At 36.3% G+C, this 14,940-nt stretch overlaps 1 protein-coding gene across 1 annotated transcript in view; it reads right to left on the bottom strand.

Annotated features, from left to right (window-relative positions):
* Nucleotides 1-7,763, bottom strand: part of LOC114354936 (terminal nucleotidyltransferase 5C) — a 274,706-nt gene extending 266,943 nt beyond the window's left edge. The window contains exon 1 of the mRNA XM_028307545.1: nucleotides 7,680-7,763. The gene's annotated coding sequence lies outside the window, so the exon portion shown is untranslated. The remainder of the gene's footprint in view (nucleotides 1-7,679) is intronic.
* Nucleotides 7,764-14,940: the final 7,177 nt, after the last annotated feature.

Raw genomic sequence — 14,940 nt, 5'->3', positions numbered from 1 at the left:
CATATCACCGACCATGCCCCGGTTTACCATAAAACCTAAAACTTCCATAAGATTATTTCGTGGAATCCGTTGAAACTTGTTGCTAAAGCAAAAACAACAGGGCTTTAGAAGAGTCTTTTTTACCCAAGATTTTTTTTTTTAATATTTTTTGTTAGTGTGCTATTCTTAGATAGATTCAATCAAAAGATTGCGCACATTGAATTTTAACACAGTTGTCGGTAATAAGTATAGATTACAAATCTCTAGAGAAAAACCTGAGATGAGCTTTGCAACTAAGTTGAAAAATTAAACACTACGTAGGTTCTTATAGTAGGTACGAGATACGGTTAGAAACAGTCTGATACTGATAAACATAAGTAAGTATTTGTACATACAATTAATAATGGTTTGTTATACATAACTGTATCTACTGATCAATAAATATTAATTCTAATACAAGTATCTATGTAACGAAAAATCTTTTCGATCAACTTTCCCCATTTGATATTTATAATAATCGAATATTAGCCGAAAGAATAAAAGAAAAATATGAGTTATCGGATACAAAAACATTACTTAGCGTAATTAACACAAGTACCAACATACCGTTTATCGGTTATATGGTATAATCGAATTCGTTTTGAAATAACTAATGAGACCTAACTAATATGACATGCGACTTGATTTAAATTAAAATCCCAGTAAGAAATTGGAGCAGATGGATCCAACGAAATGAAAACTGGTAAGAATTTACATGTACAAGAGTGAAAAATCTCTGGAATTTATGTGGCCATTTATTAGACTAATGGCCCTACTTTTGGTCGACCTTCTTCGGGCAAGTCCTAAGTCAACTCAAACTATACCTACACGCAAATTCGGCAAGACAATTAGATAAAGCCTTTGAAAGCTAGACAGCTCTACCTCCGATAAGTATACGTGGGCTAAACTTTAAGGAAGGCTCTATTTTGAGATATAGTCCTACTGGAAACAGTAAAGTACTTTCCGACTGGATATTTCTTAACAATATAAGGTACAAGAAGACAATTGAAAGCACATAGGTAGTTCCATAAAATTCGTAAATAATTATTACATATCTTGTATATTGTTCTCTTATATGGGACAGGAGGCAAACGAGCAGACGGATCACCTGATGGTAAATAAAAGTATTTACTGTAAGTACCTAATTGAAAAAGACAAGGCTGACAAGGGTGACTAAGTTTCTTCCGCCTCTTCTTCTCAGCAACAGCCCATAATATGTTGTTCCAAAGTGGTGGTAGCTATAATTTGGAACATGTATAAATAAGCGCCTTGGATAAGGGCCTAAGTAATGAATAAAAGCTCGCAGAATTGCTAAAATCAAGTGGCAGTGGGCGGATCACATAGCTCGTAGAGACGATGGCCGTTGGGGCAGAAAAGTTCTCGAGTGGCGACCACGGGCTGGAAGACGTAGCGTGGGCAAACATCCTACTAGGTGGACCTACGATCTGGTAAAGGAAGAACCTGGATGCGGGCAGCGCAGGACCGTTCATTGTGGAAAACCTTGGGGGAGGCTTTTGTCCAGCAGTGGACGTCATTTGGCTAAAAACGAACGAACTGAATAAAAGTTTCGACTTTAAATAGTTATAGATTCAAGCATTACAATTGGTTTTTCAACTTGAGTTTCCTTTCAGATAGGAGCAACATTTTAAGAATGCAGACTACACAATAAAATACTCAGTTTTATTGGTAGGTGTTTCCTAAATCCAGCGCCATTGAACATGATACTAGGCGTGTTTCTCTTACATTTTGTTATTGCGAAACCGTGTCCCTGTGAGCTACACGATAAAGCCATATGCTAATCGCGGCGACGCTGTGTGCTCGCTCGGGGAGATTTACCCCGGATTCTGGGGTAATTAAGGTGACACGGGTAGTCGGGTACAACTACGTATTTTGTAACTAAAAGTCTGGTATATATGTTTTATTCATGACAAAATTAAAACAATTCTTTAACTTTAGTGACTGGAAGAGCTATCGAAACTTTAAAAAACTTGTTTGAAGCTAAATTCTTTACAAGAATATTTAGTTTTCAGAAGAAAACACCTGAAAAGTATTTCACTGAACTTTTGAGCTGCTAATGAATTAAAAAATCTAACTTTCTGCAAGATATGACATCTTATTAAATCAGACTTGAAGACCACCAGCTAGAGACGTTTAGCTGTTCCCCAAAATATGTAACCGTTTAGCATTTTGACAATTATTTAACATCCGTACTAAATTGACCAATGTCATTGTAACTTCGTCCTTTCTATCCGAGAAAACCCGAAATCTATACTTATACTTCTATACTAAATTATAAATGCCAGAGTAACTCTGTCTGTCAGTCTTGCTTTCACGCCTAAACCACTGAACCGATTTTGATGAAATTTGGCATAGAGATAGTTTGAGTAATAGGAAAGGACAGGATAGTTTTTATCACGGATTTTGAAACAAGGACGCGCGCGATAAAGTTTTCTGTGACAGAAAAAATTCCATGCGGGCAAAGCCGCGGGCGGAAAGCTAGTAATCTATAATTCTCCAAAGAAACCTTAGAGATGTACCACTGAAAATCAGTGTCTTGACTGTCAAGATGTTACTGAGTGGGTGACCTTTTTTGGCAACTTAGTTAATCTTTTTTTGTATGTCTTTGTTGCCTGAATTTGTAGTTGCCAAAATAAAATTATTATCTTTCTTTCTTTCTTAGATGTGGCATGGAACCCAATGGGTAAACTGAGCGTGCTATGGCAACACTGGTATGCAGCTAAACTTTTAAAGATCACTTGCTCGACGTGTAATAATCACCCGGAGCGATACTAATATAACGCGTTTACTTCATTCTGCACCATTTGAATTCTGCAAATATTATGGGAATTTTATGCTGTTGCTATTACTGGCCCTGCATATAAAAATCCCGTTATTTACCAACTAGCTTTCCGCCCGCGGCTTCGCTCGCGTGGAGTTTTGTCTCATAGAAAACCTTTAACGTGCGCGTCCCTGTTTCAAAAACCGGGATAAAAAGTATCCTATGTCCTTTCCCGGAACTTAAACTATCTCTATGCCAAATTTCTACCAACTAGCTTTCCGCCCGCGGCTTCGCCCGCGTGGAATTTTGTCTGTCACAGAAAACCTTAAACGCGCGCGTCCCTGTTTCAAAAACCGGGATAAAATCTATCCTATGTCCTTTCCCGGGACTCGAACTATCTCTATGCCAAATTTCATCAAAATCGGTTCAGTGGTTTAGGCGTGAAAGCAAGAAAATACAGACAGACAGACAGAGTTACTTTCGCATTTATAATATTAGTATAGATTTTAAGATTTTATTCCAACTAGTTTGCACGCGCGAATTAATTTGCACATGGCTTACACTATAATAACAGGTGGAGATGGTAAAACTACAGTAAAACTTGGGAAAATTCATTATTTTCACGAATTATATCGCGTCACAAACATTTTTCAGTTTCAGCATAAATATACGTCTACACTCCCCACACCTCGGACTCGGACTAGTATAAGGCTGAGTTTCACCATCTAACTTTAACCGTAACTAGTATAACGATGACCGGTGTTTTTTGTATGGGGTTTGATAGATTTTTGTCGTTTGTTTAAAGTTAAAGTAAGATGGTGTAACCCACCCTAAGTATTTTTCTTTCCCTAAGTTCACATCCGAAGATGAAAGTAGCAAGTATCGTTTGACATAGCGCAATCTGAGTCTACCTTGTAAGTGCTCAGAAGAATACCTAACTAAGTATTTCACAATCAGGCTGAAACTTGTCTAAAGGAACAATTTATTTACTCAACTTTTTGCAGTAAATTATATTGTACAGTGGCGTACCTACTTAGGCTGAGGTGCGCCATCTTATTTTAAATTTGACGAACGTCAATAATCTGTCAAACAAACTCTATAAAAAGCACCGGTTATTGTTAATGTTAAAATGAGGTGGTTACGTGCCACTCAGCCTTAATGCCGGGTGGCATTCTCTGTCAATCAACCACAGGACATCAACAAACCCGGACATCTATAGAACGTGATTTGTTTCCTATATTTATAGATTGAAATGAAAATACAGTATTTTTACACACAAGTGAACATTTTAACTTGTTAAGTAATACATACAAATGTGTGTAAAAAAACATCCTATTTGCTGCAACGCTGAATGGTGGGCGGACTTTTGCATGACTAAAAAACAATGTCACGTATTAACAGCTGTTAAGTATGAAAAAATTGCAAAAAGCATTGCAAAAACTGCATCGCGGATGCGCTGTCGAATCCGAAGATATTATTATGCGGTCTGAGGTCATCGCGGATTGAAGTTGTCGTTTTGGCTTATTCCACTATTCCCCGTTGACAATCCCCGTCAACGGGGATTAGTGAACTTTTTGTTCGCTATTCCCCGTTAACGCCAATTGGAGCTTATAATGTTAAAAATAAAATCCAGTCGTTTTGTCGTTACGATGTGCATCAAATGTATTGTTTGAATTGTTTCCTCTGTTATTATCAGAAAGCTACAAGGTACAAGTTTGATATCATAAGTGAACTAACTACTAATACGCAAAATGTTATTTTATTTTTTTAAAAAGAATCATAAAACTATTAGGGCCTTATTACAAACAAGTCAAACGCAGGTTGAACACTGGTTTAAATGACTTCTCCGTGCTAAATAAATGTAAATTTAAACAAGTGTTCAACATGCGGTTTTGTTATTATATCCTGGGGGCTTATTAAAAAATAATACACGCCTTAACTATAAGGCAAAAGTTTCAGAATTCAAGTAAATTACTCGTTATATTTTCAGAGAAAGGGCCCTCGGAGCTTTTTATTTCAATATTAACAAAACCCACAGCTTTTAAGTTTAATGACTATTAAAAGACACGTTTAACAGCCAATGAGGAGTGTTGATCATTAAAACGTGTAAACTAAAAAGGTTTACATAATCTTTAATACTGCCATTCGAGATCGCGATCGCAGCTCACGCTGTTTGAATTACGCCGGCATACTACCGTGAAATACCTTACTAAATAACTAATTAATGGCTAACCTACTTTATTTATTGATAAGGCTTTATTGGCGAAAAAGTTCCTGGTTATACAGGAGTTGCAGAGAATGGAACGGGAGTTCTGTAAGTAGGTTAAGTCAGTTCTGAGTAACTGGGACTTATTCACCATCAATCTCTAATTTTAACTGACCCCTATTGTAAACAAAATTCCTGTTATGTGTTACCATGGGGTCTCTTTAAAATTAGGGATTGATGGTGAAAGCAACATGATGATATTATGCACATGGTATTCTCGTAGATTTTAAATTATACGGTAATCACGGTTATTAGTTAGAAGATCTTAATTATTTGAAGATCACGAAGAGTATTTGGATCAAAAAAATATTTTTAATGTCTAAAAATGTAAGTAGTAAGGCTTTTTTAAATAGAAAGTTATTAAAAAACGTTTTAGCATGATATTTAATTTTAACACAATTTTTAGCAATCGATTGCCAAAAATTTGCGTTCTATTATTTACTTTACGTCATCACCATTGACGCTAATTTTGAATTGAAGATTAAATAGAAGTTACACATGAAAAGTTCGCGGTTACACAAATTCAAACAGTAACATCTCACTTGTTGAGAAATTATACCATAAAAGGTCAACTGTTGGGTAACCCGTGACAGGTGTGTAATGTTAAAGCAAATCTCCTGTCAAAAATCATGTAATTAAAAAAATGTAATAAGTTATAATCAATCACATCTCGTTAATAGTAATGATTTAAATAGTTACCCAACGTAAAGTAATTTCAAAATGCTATCGAAAATTGTTAAAACAATACCTATTTTTCGTTAGGTAGTAAGTGATCCTGTTTATAGATATTCATATTGAAAAGCGGTTGTTATAAATGTAAAGTTAGCCCAGATTAATTGAAATAATTAAATTCAAGGGTTTCTTAATATTTAAGTAAGGAGGTAACTTTCGTAACAGATTCAATTTTGCAATCGGTTCATGGAGCGAAGTAAGTTAGAGAAAAGTCATCATCATCATCATCATCATTTCAGCCATAGGACGTCCACTGCTGAACATAGGCCTCCCCCAATGCTTTCCATGTTGATCGATTGGTAGCGGCCTGCGTCCAGCGCTTCTCTGCTACCTCTACGATGTCGTCGGTCCACCTTGTAGGTGGACGTCCCACGCTGCGTTTTCCGGTACGCGGCCTCCATTCCAGAACCTTTCTGCCCCATCGGCCGTCAGTTCTGCGTACCTACTATGTGCCCTGCCCATTGCCACTTCAGCTTGCTAATAGAGAAAAGTACAAAAAGAAAAAAGCTCAGCACTATTGAAACTTACTTCAACTTATTTACTTAGTTTCAAGCCTTATGATTGGTTGAGTTTCAATATACCGTGCATCGCACAGATTCTGCCAACATTTTAGATCCTCATTACACTAGCACTGTCTGCTAATAGCTCGACAAGCCAGTCGGCGTTAGACAGAAAAAAAAAGCTTATCAAAGTTTCCGATCAAGTTGCCCGCAATTTTGAAAGTAAAAGACGCGAGGTCACTAAAGGTCACGAGCAACTGGTTCTCGTTTCGAAAGGTGAGGATGCACTCCGGTTACATCTGCAGTGAGCTAATGACACTGCAGCCTTTAATTCTACATTGTTAGTCGGAACTGGTTCGTTTGAACTGCAATTGAGTTGTAAAAGGGATTACTGGACTACGTGCCATCACTCATTGTTTTTCAACCGACTTCAAAAAAGGAGGAGGTTCTCAATTCGACCCGTTTTTTTTTTTTTCTATGTTTGTTACGCGATAACTCCGCCAATTATGAACCGATTTGAACAAATCTTTTTTCTGCGTATAGGTAATACCTCAAGGGTGGTCCCATTTAAATTTAATAATAGAAAAAACAACCCCCAAGGGTGGAAAATTGGGGATGAACTTTTTTATACGCAATATCTCCGCCGATTATAAATCAATTTGAACGATTATTTTTTTGTTGAATAGGTATTATCAAAAGGGTGGTTTCATGAGAATTTGAAGAAAATATTTCACCCCCAAGGGTGGAAAATTAGGGATGAACATTTTTATACGCAATATTTTCAATTTTTAGTTTTTTTTTGTGTTCACGCATTTGAAGTCGGTTTTATTTTTTTTAAAAGTTAATTATCTTTTGCTTTATTAATCAAAGTTCTTTTGACATTTCGTTAGATAAGACCATAAAATTATTAGTTTAGTGTCTGTTACAGAATGTGTCTTTCAACTTGTTATTTAAACTAAAGGCTAAACTTAACTTTAAACAGATGCGAATTAACTGTGTTTGGACCAATTTTTTTTTTCTTTCTTCTTTCTAATTTACGATTTTGTTATTGAAATTAGGTAAAAAAACGAACCAAATTAATTAACTAAGTTTTGCGTTTTCCTTAATCTTTCAGTCATGGGGAATTCAATGAAAAATAACCTGTATCATCACTATCGAAGCTTAGGTGTAGGTATAATATACTCGACAAACATAACCCTCCTTCTAGCGCAGTCGGGTAAAAAAGGGGATAGTTTCTCATTTATATTGATGTTACAGACACATAATACCAAACAGTTTCACTGCAGGCTCAGTAAAAAATTGAATTTATTGTAGATACGTTCTACAATCAAAATTATCTGTAGTTAAACCTACTTACAAGAAAAAAGATCGGTTAGCCACTCACTTGAAATGTTAGGGATGTCGTTCGTCCCAGACTGTAGCCTGCAGCCTCAGTGGGACACGCACGTGGCCCACGTGAGCCTCGTCCCGCCGACACTTTTACTTTTGATCACGAGCGGCCGACGACTCCACTGGGGCGACCACACGACTTCCAGCCTTGAGATATTACCGTGATTCGAACGTTCGAATTAAGTTTAACCTAACCTTTTTTAAGTTGGTTTTAAAATTAAATTTGATTAAATCTGGCTGGTGAAATTTTATAAAACTGGTAGGTAGTAAAAATAAAAAATAATATCACTTCTTTTTTATTAAAGGGAAAAATAGTTGCGTTTTGGAAACCACGTTTTCGCCACCTCTAGAGCTCTAGTTACTCTCGTCCACTAGTCAATTGACATACTTTTTAGAGCTGACAAATGTCATTCTCCCCTACATTTTGTATGGAAAAGTAATGTAAATTATTATGTCCTCATGTTTATTTAATTAGGAAACTACCCTCAGAGGTTTACACGCCACCTTTGACATGACATGATATCAATTAAATTTTACTACAAAAAAGTACTAAGTAGGTACTTACTTACATACTTATGTTCATTTGCACGACTTCTTACTTATTGAATCTTTTTTGTCCCAACAAAAGGCTGGCGACCGCAGCCGCCTGCGCACGAGTAACGGCCCAAGCGCAGATTTATAGGCGTTACGTGAGATCGGAATGCAGCACAGTCACCGTCGACCGACTGCAGACGATGCACTGGTGAAATACTGCAGATATTGGCAAACAATCCATTGCACAGTCTAGGACAGAGGCTCTCAAACTTCTCGCCTAAACGTAGGTAGGTACCGTAGTGTAATGATTTTAGAATTAATATTGTATTTTATACGATTATTAGTTGCTTATAAATAGTTATTGTAATAATTTTGGTAGAATTTAAAAACCCATTATTAAAATTAAATACTTTACTTGATTACTTCCTGGAAATTGTTGCAGATATTNAAGCATAAATTTAAATTTTATGAAATTTTGTAGATAGATTGAAACAACATTAAGCTATAAAAAAAATAAGACAATTTTAAAAAAAATGGTATCTGTATAAAAATATATTTATTTTTGTTTAATGGAAACGGACGACAATTAGGACGAGCTGTCTTTGAAGATTAAATTCTAATTTAAAAAATAAAATTAAGTTTAACATTTTATACACAAAAGTAAGCCCTTGAAGTCAAATTTCAAATAAAAAAAAGAATGATGGATATAGCTATACTATGAAATAAATTACATAGTAATGAACATTGAAGAAAAAAAATCGCTAATTTCATACCTAATACAACTTTCATACAATTATTTATGTAACCAACGCCTAACGTACTATATCAAGTACAAATTATTTTGACCGTTCATGAACCTCCTAAAATACTAAGTTTCTTTTTAAATTTTGTTTAATTTATAGAAACTATAATTTATATTTACTGATACATTTAAAAAACAAGACAAAAAACAAAAGATTACTTTGATATAAACAGATAAACTATCCTCCTGCCGGCCGGCAATCCGACCGCGTGACCATTTTGGTTATGACCGGAGCACTTGGTTTCATCAAGATGGGGCTACGTGTCACACTTCAACTGAGAGCATTTAGATGGTAAGAGACATGTTCCCACAAAAAAAATAATTTCAGGCAGGAGTGACATCTCCTGGTCACCAGGAAGCCCTGATCTCACTCCAGAAAATTATTTTTTGTGGTGTTACATTAAGAATAGTCTATACTTTTATAATCCAACAACCATGCAGCAACTGAAGCTGAGCATTCGGCAAAAAATTGAAAATAGGTTTCAAAGTAATTCTGACGAACGCATTCCAAGATTTTGATGTAAGTTGATCGAATGTTGTAAGGAAATCAAGGAAATCTCCTGGGCGATGTAATGTAATAAAGGTAAATTTAAAAATAAATTGCATTAAATTTTCTTTAAATTGCAATAGTTAAAGTTCTATAAAATTGTAGGTACAGTTTTCGTTTCCTTGAATTTTCAAAAGTTAATTTTTTTCTGGGCCACCCTGTATTACCAAGCCTTGGTCTTTCTGTTTACGTTTAAGTAGTTCTTAGCATGTCTCTGTGCACATTCAGGTGAGAAGCTTTTCTTGCTTACAACGGGTTAAAAACTATCTGCGGTCTACTTTAAGTCAAGAAAAGCTTATAGGCCAGTAGAATTAAACACTAAAATGAATTAAATCGGAAATAATTCCTACTAAAGATTTTAGTGCTTTAATGGCTTCATTAGTTGCCCATAAAGACTCTCCTAGGTTTTCGACTTCGACGGAGTTGTGCTTAAGTGGTGGTATGAGCTGGATGCGCCTATCCTTGTTCGTCCCAGCCGTTCCTTAACTGCGGTTGCTGCACCTCTTCCTGGCACTCACCCGAACGACTCTGTGTTACCTACTGTGGCTGCCCCTCTTCCTTGTTTCCTCCTGCAGGACTACGTTGCCTAGCCGTATGCCTGGTCTAAGGTTCGACGCCAAAAATCAACAACAACAAGTTCATATTAAAACGCTGAAGAGTTTTTTGTTTGTTTGTTTGAACGCGCTAATCTCAAGAATTACTAGTTTGATTGAAATAATGTTTTTTGTGTTGAATCTATATATATAAAAGAAAGTCGTGTTAGTTACTTCGCTTATAACTCAAGAACGGCTGAACCGATTTAGCTGAAAATTGTCAGGGAGGTAGTTTAGAGCCAGGAGAAGGACATAGGATACTTTTTATCCTATGTCCTGTAATATTTATTGCCATTAAGGCGGAACAAAGTTCGCCGGGTCAGCTAGTAGCTCATAAATTGAGGAAGGCTATAGTAGGATATATACAATTACTCTACGACTAATAGAGGCGAAGCAGTAAAGAAAAATGTTGCAAGCACGGAAAATAGTATTTAAACTATTTTCTCGCGTACGAAGTTGATTTTGTGGCGTCGAACCTTGGACCAGGCATATGGCTAAGCAATGCAATCGTACAGGAGGGTACAAGGAAGAGGGGCAGCCACATTAGGTAACACAGAGTCGTTCAGGAGAGTGCCAGGAAGAGGTGCAGCAACCGCAGTTAAGGAACGGCTGGGACGAACAAGGATAAACGAATCCAACTCGTGAGCCTTGACAGGGATACGCTGGTTAAGGCGACCCTTTACACGGCTTGGGAGCCTACGGGTAACGAGCCATTGGACGTGGAGAGGGTCATTAATTATACACAGTCATATTTTCTACTTTGCCGAACATTTGCACGAGAACGGTTTGTCCAAAACATATGAATTTGGTCTTATTTAATGCAAGATTAAATGCCCTTCAACCGTCAGGAAGACCACTTTTCGATAGGGTAAGTCCTTTACACGGGGGCCCCCACCACTTAAGCACAACTCCGTCGAAGTCGAAAACCTAGGAAAGTCTTAATGGGCAACCAATGAAGCCATTAAAGCAATAAAATCTTTTGTAGGAATTATTTCCGATTTAAAATCTAATTCTTCTGGCCTATTAATGCTTTATCTCTTTTGTGCATAAAGTCAGAACTTATGAAAAAGATTTCATACGTCAATATAATTAATGATTTTGCAAATTTAAAATCTCGCAAGAAAATAATGTAAAACTTATTTGATCTCATTGTCTGTCACCATTAACTGAATTGTTAACATGTTATATTTTAATAGAAATTGTTTGTATTGTTTTTAAACTGTTAAGTTATGGTATTTTTAAGTCATGCCTTTGCCCACCATAGGATTATTACATACTGCTGTTTTTAGGTCAACATTAAACTCTTCATTACATAGCGGGTTGCAATAATAATCTAGTAACTGACAGAAATATCATTAAGTTCACAATCATACTAATAACGGGATTAAACTAACGTATTGAATTTCAAAAGTCAGTAGGTAGGGGCGGCAAAAATTGAATGGCCTACTAGCGGCAAATTTGTAAATCCGCCACTGAAGATTATAGTTAATATTTGTTTAAAAATAACTTAATGCAGGTCCTGTTCGAATTCGGGTGCATGACGAGATACTACCTACTCAACTACTTTTAATATACTCATGAAAACACATAGCATGCTTTCAAATGTTTAGCCAACTTAAGTAAGTATTGCAAGAGATTTCCAAAAGCAAATAACTTAGGTAAGTATTTTGTTGCCCAAGTAATAAATTGCATTCGGCACTAAAAAAGAACGCAATGAAATTATTACAACTGCGGTGATTTAACATTTGAGATTTAATGCATTCGAAAATTGCACATTATGAGTTATTTTTTTCTTATTTTGCCTTTTGTTATTTACTTAGGTGTACAATGAAGATACAGTTATGAGGNATTTCGAAAGCTTGTAGCGCAAACAGAGAAAAAGAGGAATAAATTCCATGCGCGATACAAACTTTCGAAATTCAGAATAAAAGCTTGTTTTTAAAAAAGTTTATTTTTATACCTACTAAACTTGCAGTGTTAGCTAAGAATGGGTCATGAGCTCATCCTTTAGTCAATTATTAGGTATACTTAGTGCGAATTGCTTGCATTATGTGGCCAAACTTAACAAACCGCAATTGTTTTCATATGTACTTTCTTAAACATTACGGTGGGTCTAGACAAAGTGCAAATTATAATCGCAAACCAGTCGAAAAGTGGTCGAAAAGCCCCTTTTTTGTATGGTTTTTTTTGACGGACTAGTTTTGACGGATTCGATTTTCGATTCGATCAAAAAGTGCGTTTTGTCTAGGGGGGCAGTTGTTCTTATCATACGAGATGAAAGTCGAGGTAATAGCAAAAAATAGAATAACGTAGAGTCTGAATAACGCCACTGTACTCTTTAGTAAAAGTTTAGTATTAAAGGTCAGCCTTTCATTAATTTCATGATATAACGGACCCTCTGCGTCTAACATGTTGAGGACTGCTGGTTCAGTATTAGCTCAACTTCAAACAAACTGACAGATATAAACTGCAAGTAGACCTAGAAATTGTTTATATTATATTCTTAGGTTTTATTAATCTAAGATTATCAGTGGCGGATTTACCAATAGGCCAAGTAGGCCAGTGCCTAGGGCGGCAGATTTAGAGGGGCGGCAAATTTAGCAATTTTTTTTACAGGAAAAAAAATATAATTATACGTATACCAACACAATTTAAAATATTCCAATAGCGTATCAATAAAAATAAAATAAAAAACTCTTAAGTAACACAGGATCTTCGGAGCCTAGCACGAGCACCATCTCTCCACAACATCGTGTATATTGTTTTACAGGGTAACCCAGAAGAAAATTCACTTTTGAAAATTCAAGGAAACGAAAACTGTGCATTTTTGTAGAACCTAAGCTATTGCAATTTAAAGGAAATTTAGTGCAATTTATTTTAAAATTTACTTTCTTTTATAAATTTTATCGTAAATGTGATTCCCTTGACGTTTACAACATTCGGTCAACATACATCAACATTTTGGAAAACTTTCGTAAGCGCTGATGCACACGACGCCGCTACCGCGCCGCCGCCGCGCCGTCCCCGCGCCTTTGCACTGTTTATACACGCCGCGTGAACACCGCTGCCGCGCAGCCGCCGCGCCGCCACCGCGCCGCGCATGAAATTATGCTTTGTTGGCGCGGTGGCGGCGCGGCGGCGCGGCGGTTTTACTCGGTGCGTATGAACAGTGTAGCGGCGCGGTGACGGCGCGGCGGCGGCGCGGTGGCAGCGTCGTGTGCAGGAGCCCTTAGAGTTACCTCAAAATGGATTCAGGATGGATGAATGCTGCAGAGTTTTTGGATTATTAGAGCATACTCTGCTCATAAAGTAACCTCACAAAAAGAAGTCTGCTGGAATGAGATTAGCGCTNCCTACCTTTTGGTGATTCGTTTTGGAGTTGGTTTTAATTTTTAGTGAAATTAATCTACTTCATGCCTTCAGTAGACTATAGGTACCCAGTAGACCTTGTTGTTGCCACTGAAGGTGCATAGGTACTCAGTACATTGATACCATATTTTTCATGTTAAGTGCAAATTAACTTCCCTAAATTACCAAACCATGAAACGTACCTATATTATTAAAAAGTTTCGCAGATAAAACTGAAATCCTCTTATAAGGTGACGAATTTTAGGAGCATGTCATGAAACCAAAATTATTAGCATACAAGACCTTGTTTAAAAAAAAATCTTTTTATTTATGATGGGGAATTTACTGCGGCGTAGTAGCAGAGATTTTTCGTTTGTAGATCGTAATAATTTCGAAGAATAGGGATGTTTCATGGATAAAGCAAGAAAGTAGCAAGAGTTTGAATAAGACCGTCGGTGAACTTACCAAAAAAAAACTCTAAATGTATTTTCACTTTTGTAAACTTATGAAAATTTAAAGATATGAAGCGCACCAAAGTTCAGAAGATGAGGCACATGACGTCAAGGCATGCTTAAAAATGTGGCGATTTGTGTCGTAACGCGGAATTTTATCGCATCATTATCTTCGTAATTACTTGTGTAGTTGAAAAATAAAAATATCCTGTGTCCAATATTTTTTGATAATGTAAAATTGACGGACCAAAAGTCTTTTTTAAAGAAACTAGCTATTCCTATGGCCACATTCCAGCTCCATCATCAGACTCTGCAGTTTCCCTTTGAGAATTGAAGACTCATGATTTTCAAAGTAGCGTACCTACTTAGATAACATTAGGTACTTGCTTATACAGGGTCAGGGGTTTGTCATCTAGCCTAGTTGTCGTCAGGAAGTTGGTCTAACTAATTCAGCTTGCAAGATTCCACCAGAACAAACATTTATGTACCTAATTACCAGGTGAACATTATTTACAACAAACAGATTTTTTTTTAAAACTAAGGCAAACTTAACTCTAAATAAAATAAAAATATAAACTTATATTACCTACATACATCATAAATTGCAAGCTAAATAAAAGCTTGTAATAAAGTGAACCGACAAAAGCATTAGAAAATTTACGAAAAATAAAATAAAATTTTATCCCGTACAAAATGTTCATGGATTTTGTTATTTTTATTAAATACCTTTACGCCTGAGTTAAATGACACCGACATCAAGGTTCATCAATTTAAGTTTAAAATAATAGGCATTAATGTATGAAGAAAGAGCTTCCATTCTGTATCTACCTATGCCCGTGTATTTTTGATCGGTGTCAAATCGGAGTTTTTGGTGCGGGGTACGCGGGTGTTGCTCGCGGCGTGAAGGTCAAACGCCCAAGGTCATTGAGGACTCTAATCGCCTTAACATTACCTACTAACATTAATAAATAAGTAGTATA

The sequence above is a fragment of the Ostrinia furnacalis genome, unplaced genomic scaffold (assembly GCF_004193835.3).
Source record: "Ostrinia furnacalis isolate ACB-3 unplaced genomic scaffold, ASM419383v2 OfSCF2279, whole genome shotgun sequence".
Taxonomy (NCBI): Eukaryota; Metazoa; Arthropoda; class Insecta; order Lepidoptera; family Crambidae; genus Ostrinia; species Ostrinia furnacalis.
This window is presented reverse-complemented; position numbering and strand designations above follow the sequence as displayed.